The 11,593-nt window shown below is 35.4% G+C and overlaps 1 long non-coding RNA gene across 2 annotated transcripts in view; it reads left to right on the forward strand.

The window, feature by feature from the left end:
- The first annotated feature begins 2,419 nt into the window (after positions 1-2,419).
- Positions 2,420-11,593, forward strand: part of LOC138358050 (uncharacterized) — a 351,893-nt gene continuing 342,719 nt past the window's right edge. Inside the window, exons 1-3 of one of the 2 annotated variants that reach the window (XR_011225219.1) lie at positions 2,420-2,985; positions 3,495-3,730; positions 8,928-9,034. This is a non-coding gene — a long non-coding RNA (uncharacterized lncRNA). Of the gene's footprint in view, positions 3,731-8,927; positions 9,035-11,593 lie in introns of both variants that reach the window. The other variant, XR_011225218.1, reaches the window with a different exon arrangement.

The raw sequence follows: 11,593 nt of genomic DNA on the forward strand, positions 1-11,593 counted from the left end.
CCAGCTTTGTCTTGAGGCAAAGCTCAACGTCTTAAGCCATATTGATGCTCTGTCCACAGAGCATTCTCTCTCTCAAATCATATACACTGAAGGTTTCCTACAGCGCCCAACGGGTGCAGCTGGAAGTGCAGTTGTCCTGGCAATAGGATATGACTTATATTTTGAGTGGGGAGTCCGTATAAACAACTGGGCCTCTACCCTTCAGACTGAACTATTTGCCTTGCTCCTTGCACTGAAATGTGTACAAGTATCCAAACTTGATACATTAGTTGTAAGTGACTCTTTATCATCCTTAATTGCTCTCAACTCTTTAAGACATAACTGTAACATGCTTGTGTCTGAAGCTAGACACAAATACAATAACAACTTGAGGAACCTTACCATAAACAATAATCTCAACAAAAATCACATAGTTCTCAGAGGTGATTTCAATATTGACCTAGGGCTACAAAATAACCCTCAAGTAGACTGTTTCCTCAACAGCATGAATTCCTGTATGCTCATCCCCGCAATCACCAGGCCCACCCGAGTCACTCAAACATCTGCGACTACCCTGGATCACTGATGGACCAACATAACAGCTCCTCTTACATCAAGTATAATCACTGACAGAACAACTGACCACTATCCTACCTTCCTTGTAGCGAACATGGCCATAACACCACCAGGTAACAAGAAAATTACCTTTAGGTTACAATGTGAAGCGGCAATAGGCAATCTCACAAATGCCCTCCACAATGTAAACTGGGAATCTAAATTTATCAATACACAGGATAATAATTCGTTAACTAGCCTCTTTCCAAAATTTAAAGCCTTTACAATACTTATTGTCCTCTCCTCACCAAGCAAGTAACTGGCAAAAAGGTTAAATAATCCCTGGCTCACTAATGGCATACTTAAAGCAATCGACAAGAAATATGAATATGAAAAAAAACTTAGGATTGGCCTAGTTGGAAAAGAAGTAGTTAAGAGGTATGCATCAGTGCTTACCAGTATAATAAGAGCAAAGCGTTCCTATTACGAGAATAGATTCAAAGAAGCAAAAGGCAACATAAAAAGCACATGGAGAGCCATCTCTACCATCCTAGGAGCTAAACAACATTTACATAATAAGATAAAAATCTCCAAGGATGGTTATACACCTGCAACAGATCTTGAAACAGCAACTGAATTTAATAGCTTCTTTTCATCGTTTGGTGCTCACCTTGCCCGAAAAATCCCAGAGACTCAGACATATGTTACCACATATCTTTCACGCAGCTATCCAAACTCTCTTCTCCTCTCTCCGGTCAGCCCTACAGATGTTGTGTCCATCATTCACTCGCTAAAAACCAAAGCTGGGAACATTAGTGAAATACCATCGATGGTACACAGGCGTGCCTCCCATGCCCTTGCACCATCCATAGCACTGCTGTTCAACAAATCCCTAGAGTGTCATACCTTCCCTGATATCCTTAAAAAAGCAAGAGTAACGCCAGTTCATAAAGGAGGTAACACGGCAGACATAAATAATTACAGACCCATATCGAATCTACCTATATTATCAAAATTATTTTTTTTTTTTTACAAACAGCTCTACTCCAATCTTGTAAAATTCAATATACTAAGTCCCTGTCAGTTTGGCTTCCGCTCCCAAAAGAGTACCAATGATGCTATTGTTAGTCTGCTTGACTTAATCTTCTCAGCCCTTGACAAAAGTGAGTTTCCAATTGAACTCTTCATCGGCCTGAGAAAGGCCTTTGATACTGTTAACCATAACTACCTCTTACTTAAATTCCACCATTATGGAATCCGTGGCCTTGCCCTAAACTATATCCGATCCTATCTTAGTAACAGACACCAATATGAAGCCATCAATGATATAACCTCTCCCACTCTACCACTTAATTACCGTAAAGGTGCCACAGAGCAGCATCCTAGGACCCTCCTGTTTCTTATATACATCAATGATCTCCCTAATGTCTCTAACATACTTAAACCTATATTGTTGGCTGATGATACTACTCATCTACTCTGACCCCAACCCACTCCTGTTAAATAATGTTGTAAACAATTAATTAAAAAAAGTCTACTTGTGGTTGTCAACCAACAAGCCTCACACAAAACATAGAAAAGACCTACTATATCTTATTTGGAAACAAATCAACAAATGCAATTCAGCTTCAGATAGATAATGTAAACATTAGCAATAAAAATGATGGAAAGTTTCTTAGCCTATACTTAGACAAGAGACTCAACTTCCGCACCCATATACAACACATAACTAAAAAGGTTTCTAAAACAGTTGGTATACTGTTTAAGATCAGATATTATGTACCCTACTCTGCTCTCCTCTCACTCTATTATGCACTTATCTATCCCTATCATTCTTATGGCGTTTGTGCTTGGGGTTCAACCTCTGCAAACTACCTCAAGCCCATCATCATCCAGTAAAAATCTGCTATCAGGACAATAACTAACTCTACCTTCAGACAACACACAGCTCCCTTGTTCAAATCCTTAAACATGCTAAACAAATTCACTCCATACATTCTCCTGTGTAAATTACGTTTATAAAGCCCTTTTTCTAACTGCAAACCCTGTTCTGAAACTCTTCCTGGACAGATGTAATAGAACACATGGCCACGTCCCCACCAGACATAAATATCTCTTTGATATCCCCAGAGTCAAACTTAATCTATGTAAACACTCTATGTAAATAAAGGGACCTAGTTTATGGAACTCACTCCCTTATAATGATTTGAAAAGCTGTCCAACTTCTGCCATATTCAAAAATAAAACCAAAAAGTACCTGTAGTACTTTTTAAGTACGAGGGAGTAATGCGCAAAGCGTCCCTCACCTGTGACGTCACAGCGTCAACTGACGCCATATCAACACATCGGCCATTTTGTCGTCAGTTCAGTCATGGCGAGGACTAACCCTTCATGCAAACTGCACCTACTATCAAGAAGAAGAAGATTTTGTGTTCCACCGATAGTATTATCGTAAGTAAGCACTTATATTTTATATTTTATTAAATTAATTGATTCTATTTTTCTGTAATAAAGGTCCAAAGGGTTGTTAAGGAACAAGGGTGTACCGATACCGACGCTCAGTGCGCTCAACTCACACCAAAGTATCACCTGTGTAGCTTCTGTAATTAGTGTTAATTAGTTATGCTATAAGATAATGAAGCGAGTATAAGATTAACTCGCTACAAGGGTACTGTGTTGGGAGGTGAGGGCTGTTACTGGTGTCTGTGGGGATGTGAGGACTTGTACCAACCACTATCACCACCAGTACCTTGTCTTGCACCCTGCTTAGTTTTCCTATTGAGATATGAAGTATTATTGCATTCATATAATTATTCATTCATTGTCATTACTATTTTTATGGGCTATGTTCTGTTACCCTAATGCTTTTTACCCCTGGGCATGTCCATTTACTCTCCAGCCCTTCACAAGCCACTGCTGCACCCCCTCCATGCCCATACTTACTGTGCTTATTCTTACAGGACTGCACTGCATTATGTGGTGCTCACTGCCTGGACACCTTGATACATGCATTATAGGGTTCTGGTAGTTGTTCTACTCACCAAGCCCTTCCAAGGCCAGGCTTGACATGTGAGAGCTTGATCCAACAGGCTGTTGCTTGGACAGGCCCCTCAGGCCCACATATCCACCACAGCCTTGTTTGTCCGGCACTTCAAAATCAAATGTTTATTTACGTAAGGTACATACATATTTTTAGGTAAGGTACTCTTTATTTGGGTAAATTTATCTTCGTAGTATTTAGCTTTGGCTCGTCTAATTATCTTGGATAGCAATAACGAGTAATTCTTTGAGAATTCTTTGGAGACAATTCCTAACCTATACTTCTCCCAACCTATACTTCTTCTCAAGGTCATCTTCACTTCTTGAAGATGTTCAGGTTTTCTCTTGAAGATGTCGACGGTTGTTCCAGCAATACTGTATTTCTTTTATTGCTGAAAACCTGTTTTCAGCCATAAAAAAATAATCCTGAATCCAGAAAAAAATCCCTTTTGTATCGTCTGGAAATTTTCAAATATTGCTGATCAAACCTGAGTCTAAATTATTTGTATATATTATGAATTACAGAGGTCCCAGGACAGGGTTTTTAGGCACTCCACTTACATTTTCCCACTCTGACTTAACCCCATTTATACAAACTCAGTCTTATCTTTTAGCTAATAATTTATTGTACACACCATACTCAGCCTGTGTAGGGTAGTTTATTGTGCATGTGTAGTATATATATTTGTGTAGTATATTTGGTATATTTAATGCCTCTAACCTCTCCTCATAGTTCTTGTCCTTCAGTTCTGGGAGCCACTTAGTAGCATGTCTTTGCACCTTTTCCAGTTTGTTTATGTGCTTCTTAAGATATGGGCACCATACAACCGCTGCATATTCCAACTTTGGTCTAACAAAAGTCGTGAACAATTTCTTGAGTATTTCGCCATCCATGCATTTAAAAGCTCTGAATATTATCCTTTACCTGCAATTGGTTGTTGCTGTATTTATAGAATATGATTTGTTCTACTTTACATTTGTTTGTTCCTTTTTTTCAAAATTTCTTTCTGCCTCTCTCCTCACTGCCGTGTAGTTGTTTCTCTTTGTATTACTGGTATGTTTGGGGGTTTGGCCTCTTCGTATATTGATTCCATTTTTGTGTCTTTTGGTCTCTGTCCGTCTTGAAATTTCAGTTGAACAAATCCTGTTTCCTAGTTCTGCATCTTTGTTTTGGTATAAATGTTTTTGTTCCTTTATCATATATTTCACAAAATTGACATACTGTGCATTAATTCATCTCAATTACTTCCTTTCCTAACAGCAAGCCTTTCCAGTAAAATTCTTTGAATTCTTTTCTGACTTCCAGCCTAATGTTTGTTTTATCCTAGTGTGTATGATGCCTAGCGTGTGTCTGGTGCCTGTTGTGTTAAACCGAAGATAAATGCATAAGTATAGGTCAGTAATTTCTCCAGCTTTGAAAGGGGCTTTCATTATGCAGCAGTATTCCACTCTAGAGAGCACTAGCGTCTTGAAAACTATCATCATCGGTATAGCATCTCTAGTGTGAAAAGTTCTTGTTATCTATCCTGTCATTTTTCTTGCAGTTGTGACGGCTACTTTATTGTGTTCTTTAAATGTAAGGCCTTCTGACATCAGTACACCCAAATCCTTTACGTTGCTTTTCCGTTCAATGTTATGATTTGACTGAGTTTTGTAAGTGGTTTCCGTTTTTATATTTTTTATTTTTTCCGTAGCGCATGAGCTGAAACTTATGTTCGTTAATCACCATGTTATTTTCTGTAGCCCATAGAAAGACCTGATTTACATCTGATTGGAGGTTTGCCGTGTCCTCTATGTTGCCTACTCTCGTGAAGATTCTAGTGTCATCTGCAAAGGATGATCAAGTACTATAGGTTGTGTCCTTGTCTATGTCCGATATGAGGATGAGAAAAAGTATTGGAGCAAGCACAGTACGCTTGGGGACTGAGCTCTTTACGGTTGATGGTCCAGATTTTATTTTGTTGACTACTACACATTGGGTTCTATTAGTCAGGAAGTTGTATATCCATCTGCCTATTTTTCCGGTAATTCCTTTTGAACGCATTTTATGTGCAATAACACAATGGTCACATTTGTCAAAGGCTTTTTTTTGTCAAAGCGTTTTGTTTGTCTTCCATGGCATCTAGTGCCATGTCAGAGTGGTCCAGCAACTGTGATAGGCAAGAGCGCCCTGTTCTGAAACCATGTTGTCTGGGGTTATGGAGATGCTGTGATTCCATGTATTTTGTGATCTTACTTCTTAGCATTCTCTCAAAGATTTTTATGATGTGCGATGTTAGTGCTATCGGTCTGTAGTTTTTTGCCTCTGCCTTATTTCCTCCTTTATGGGGCGGTGCTATCTCTGCTGTTTTTAGTATGTCAGGGACAATGCCAGTATCTTGGCTTTGTCTCCAAAGAATGTGAAGGGCCTGCGATAACGTTTTTTACAGTTCTTGATGAATATAGAGTTCCAAGAGTCAGGGCCTGGTGCAGAGTGCATAGGCATACTGTCTATGGCTTCTTCAAAATCCAGTGGGGATAGGATCACATCTGATTTATGATTTGATGTTGGTATCATATCCATGAAAAATTCATTTGGGTTATCAATCAGATGGATGGAGAGCTACACTCGTGGTGTCCCATTTTCCCAGCACTCTTTGTCATATAATGCTTTGAAACTTTTGACGGATTTGGCCTCCACCACCTTCTCACCTAACATGTTCCAACCGTTTACCATTCTGTTTGCAAAAGTGAATTGTCTTACATTTCTTCGGCATCTTTGTTTAGTTCGTTTAAATCTATAACCTCTTGTTCTTGAAATTCCAGGTCTCGGGAAATCTTCCCTATCAAGTTTATCAATTCCTGTTACTGTTTTGTACGTAGTGATCATATCTCCTCTTTTCCTTCTGTCTTCTAGTTTGGAATATTTAATGCCTCTAATGTCTCCTCATAAATCCTGCCCTTCAGTTTTGGTATGAATGTTTGTGTGCCTTCATCGTATATTTTGCAAAATATGGAATACATCTCATTTACTTTACTTTAAGAATATGGTTCGATCAATTAAAAACCCTCTTGTTCAAATTGCAAAGAGACTGAAAGAGATGCAGCATGCTCAATGGATTATATATTAGTGATTATTATTAGGATTATATATTAGTGAATCATATTAGTGATTCAATTATTATGGTCATAAAACAATAAACAAATAGTTTTAGTGTTATTACACTCTATTCACAGGTTATATATAAGTATCTGCATGTTTTGTTCACCATTACAAACCACTAAGTTGGTTTGATTTTTGTTGAGATTGTTATTTATGATAAGATTCCTTACGTTATCTGAGAATGAAGCTATGTCGGTATTGGGAAATCTATAGATGGCACTTATAGTCAAGGAGGATTTAAGGGATTTACTGGAGAACTTGGCAAAGGTATATTCACAATAGTCGTCTCTATTACTAATGAGACTATTGCAGATGAAGGTGTCTTTGTAAGATATTGCTATGCCACCTCCTTTTTTTATTAGGCCTGCAGTTGTGAATGGCTTTATTATCAGCCAAGTTGTAGCATACAACATAGCATATATATGTATATGGCATACATATATATATATATATACACATATATATATATATATATATATATATATATATATATATATATATATATATATATATATATATATATATATATATATGTTATGTTACAACATAACAGGCCAATTACACTGGATTAATCTTTGTGTTTAGATAGGAGATGCCTCGTATGGGCCAATAAGCCTTCTGCAGCCCCTATGTTTATCCCTTATGTATCCCCCCATGTTTTCACCTTCATTGTATTATCACCTGACCTAATGCGGGTATAAAATCAACTAATATATATATATATATATATATATATATATATATATATATATATATATATATATATATATATATATATATATATATATATATATATATATATATATGTCGTACCTAACAGCCAGAACGCACTTCTCAGCCTACTATTCAAGGCCCGATTTGCCTAATAAGCCAAGTTTTCATGAATTAATGTTTTTTCGTCTACCTAACCTACCTAACCTAACCTAACCTAGCTTTTTTTGGCTACCTAACCTAACCTTACCTATAAATATAGGTTAGGTTAGGTTAGGTAGGGTTGGTTAGGTTCGGTCATATATCTACGTTAATTTTAACTCCAATAAAAAAAAAATGACCTCATACATAGAGAAAAGGGTTGCTTTATCATTTCATAAGAAAAAAATTATAGTAAATATATTAATTCAGAAAAACTTGGCTTATTAGGCAAATCGGGCCTTGAATAGTAGGCTGAGAAGTGAGTTCTGGCTACTAGGTACGACATATATATATATATATATATATATATATAATATATATATATATATATAATATATATATATATATATATATATATATATATATATATAATATATATATATATATATATATATATATATATTCAAAATTCGTCAGTGTACTACATTTTTGTTGTTGCTTTTAGGTGATGCTTTTAACCAGTGTACGTGGGTCTGATTGTGCAACCACAGTTCGAAGAATAATGAAGATATGAACAAACGGCCTGTGGTCACTATACAGTCTGGAAGGGCAAAAGAAGAAATTGGCATTTCTACAAAAACAAGAACTATATAATGTTATTTTAAGTAAGTAACCAAAAAATTAAATAATTTTTTTAAAGTTTAAAATTCACTTAAAAATGTAAATTTTAAGTTAAAAAATTTTAACCAAAAAACTTAATATTTTTCATATTTGGAACCATTCCATAATATTTCCCAAGCATAAATGATTATATTTCTATCACTTGCTCTTAAGATTGTTTCATTTAATAGAGGTTGGGCATAATTGTTCTCTGCTGCTAATAGAACTGACTGACTTAGCTATAGGAAAATGTAAACTTAATTGGTTTATCCATTACAGTATTTTGCAGTTTATTTCATGATCCTGTGCTTAATACTTGCATAAATAGTAGATTACAAAATGCATTTTTATATCATTAGTATTGAATAATAATAATGCAAATAATTGACTTATAAATGATGTACAATTAATTGGTAGGTGATATTATATTATTAATATTTTTTCATTCTTGCAAAGCCTTAACAAAGCCATTAACATGTTAATATAAACTTGATCACCTTCCACTTATTTTCTCATGTGCTACCTACATGTACAAAACCTTATTCCTAAATGCATATTTTGTTCTGAAACTTGTCCTTTATATGTTGTGTATCACCATCTCTGGAGAGTTTTATCTGATTGATGTATAAATTACTTTTAATTTTACAGAATATTATTGTTATACTGAATTTATTATTATATAAATAACTTAATTTTACAGAATCATCTATCAACGCACATCCACAAGTTGAGGAGGAGGATGTGACCTTCCAGATGTCTGAAGTACTGAAACAGGCACCAAACAGGCCTGGTGGATCTAGGTACAAGGTAAAATAATTTAAATTTTTTTTTTTTTTTTTACTAATTGTCCGATATATATATATATATATATATATATATATATATATATATATATATATATATATATATATATATATATATATATATATATATATATATATATATATATATATATATATAATATGTATGTGTGTGTGTGTGTGTAATTACCTAAGTGTAGTTAAAGGATGAGACCGTCTTCCCAGCACTCTTTGTCATATAACGCTTTGAAACTACTGACAGTCTTGGCCTCCACCACCTTCTCACCTAACTTGTTCCAACCGTCTACCACTCTATTTGCGAAAGTGAATTTTCTTATATTTCTTTAGCATCTGTGTTAAGCTAGTTTCAATCTATGACCTCCTGTTCTTGAAGTTCCAGGTCTCAGGAAATCTTCCCTGTCGGTTTTATCAATTCCTGTTACTATTTTGTATGTAGTGATCATATCACCTCTTCTGTCTTTTAGTTTTGGCATATTTAATGCCTCTAACGTCTCCTCGTAGCTCTTGCCCTTCAGTTCTGGGAGCCACTTAGTAGCATGTCTTTGCACCTTTTCCAGTTTGTTGATGTGCTTCTTAAGATATGGGCCAACTTCTGTTGTTGGGCACCACACAACAGCTGCATATTCTAGCTTTGGCGTAACAAAAGTCATGAACAATTTCTTTAGTATATCACCATCCATGTATTTAAACGCAATTCTAAAGTTAGAAAGCGTAGCATAGGCTCCTCGCACAATATTCTTTATGTGGTCCTCAGGTGATAGTTTTCTATCTAGAACCACCCCTAGATCTCTTTCTTTATCAGAATTCTTTAAAGATTTCTCACATAATGTATAGGTTGTGTGGGGTCTATGTTCTCCTGTTCCACATTCCATAACATGGCATTAATTAACATTAAATTCCATTTGCCAAGTGGTGCTCCATATACTTATTTTATCCAGGTTTTCTTGAAGGGCATGACAATCATCTAAATTTCTTATCCTTCCTATTATCTTAGCATCATCAGCAAACATGTTCATGTAATTCTGTATACCAACTGGTAGATCATTTATGTAGACAATAAACATCACTGGTGCAAGAACTGAACCCTGTGGTACTCCACTTGTGACATTTCTCCAGTCCGATACATTGCCTCTGATTACTGCCCTCATTTTTCTATGTCAGAAAATTTTTCATCCATATTAGAAGCTTACCTGTCACCCCTCCAATATTTTCCAGTTTCCAGAACAACCTCTCTATGTGGAACTGTCGAATGCCTTTTTTAGGTCCAAATAGATGCAGTCAACCCAACCATCTCTTTCCTGTAATATATCTGTTGCTCGATCATAGAAACTGAGTAAATTCGATACACAGGATCTTCCAAATCGAAAACCATACTGTCTGTCTGAAATTATATCATTTCTCTCCAGGTGTTCTACCCATTTAGTTTTAATTATTTTTTCCAATATTCCAATTCCAATTTTTTCCAATAATGTGTGTGTGTGTGTATGTATATTTGTGTTGTTGAATATGACCGAAAGTCAGTCTTTCTGCCCCTCTCCTTACTGCTATTGTTGTTTCTCGCATCTGTGTATTGCTTGTATGTTTGGGCAATTTTTCCCCTTTTCCTAGTTCTGCATCTCTGCTTTAGTATAAATTTTGTTGTGCCATTATCATATATTTCACAAAACTTGACATACATCTCATTTACTTCATGTCCTAACAGCAAGTGTTTGTCAAATTCCTTAAGGAAATATCTGAGTTCCCCATAATGACCTCTCCACAAGTCAGGTTTTTCAACTGCTTCAAGCTCATTTTCTTCCAGATTATAATGCATTGCATACTTTATTCCCAAAAAGACATGGTCACTTTTACCCAAGTGACCATGTCACTTGGGTAAAAGGAGGGAGGTACCAAAGGAGGGAGGTACTGAATGATAAATATATCTTTCTCTTTCCTGGTAAATATAATATCCAGCATGGAGGGAACATCCCCTTCCCTCATCCTCGTAGCTTGTTTAACATGTAGAAACATGAATGTTTACAGGGTGAGGTTTACGAAATTATATATATATATATATATATATATATATATATAATTGGTCTCTGGTCTATATATATTATATATATATATATATATATATATATATATATATATATATATATATATAATATGTAAGTTTGTGTGTGTGTAATTTATATAAATAAATAATTAAATATTAATTTTGTTAATATCTTTTCAGGGAAAACTTGCAAGTACAATTCGTATACAAGAAGGGCAACAAGAGCCAGAGGATGTCTACTAAGAAAATATATAAGTCTTTATCCTCACTCTTGATATATGGTCTTCTCTGGTCTCTTTATTTTCTCTCCTCACAAATGTCCCTTTTTTTTATTTCTTTTACGTTTCTCTCCTGTTTTTCTTGTCTTTTAATCTCTCCTTTCCTCCTCTCTTCTAACACCTCTCGTTTCCTGTCTCTTCTAGCTTCTCTCTTCCTTTACTTTTTATATTTGTGGTATTCATTTATGTCATTTTTATCTTGTATATTTTTCTTGTATCTTTTTCTTAT

This window comes from Procambarus clarkii, chromosome 81, assembly GCF_040958095.1.
Source record: "Procambarus clarkii isolate CNS0578487 chromosome 81, FALCON_Pclarkii_2.0, whole genome shotgun sequence".
In the NCBI taxonomy this organism is placed as follows: Eukaryota; Metazoa; Arthropoda; class Malacostraca; order Decapoda; family Cambaridae; genus Procambarus; species Procambarus clarkii.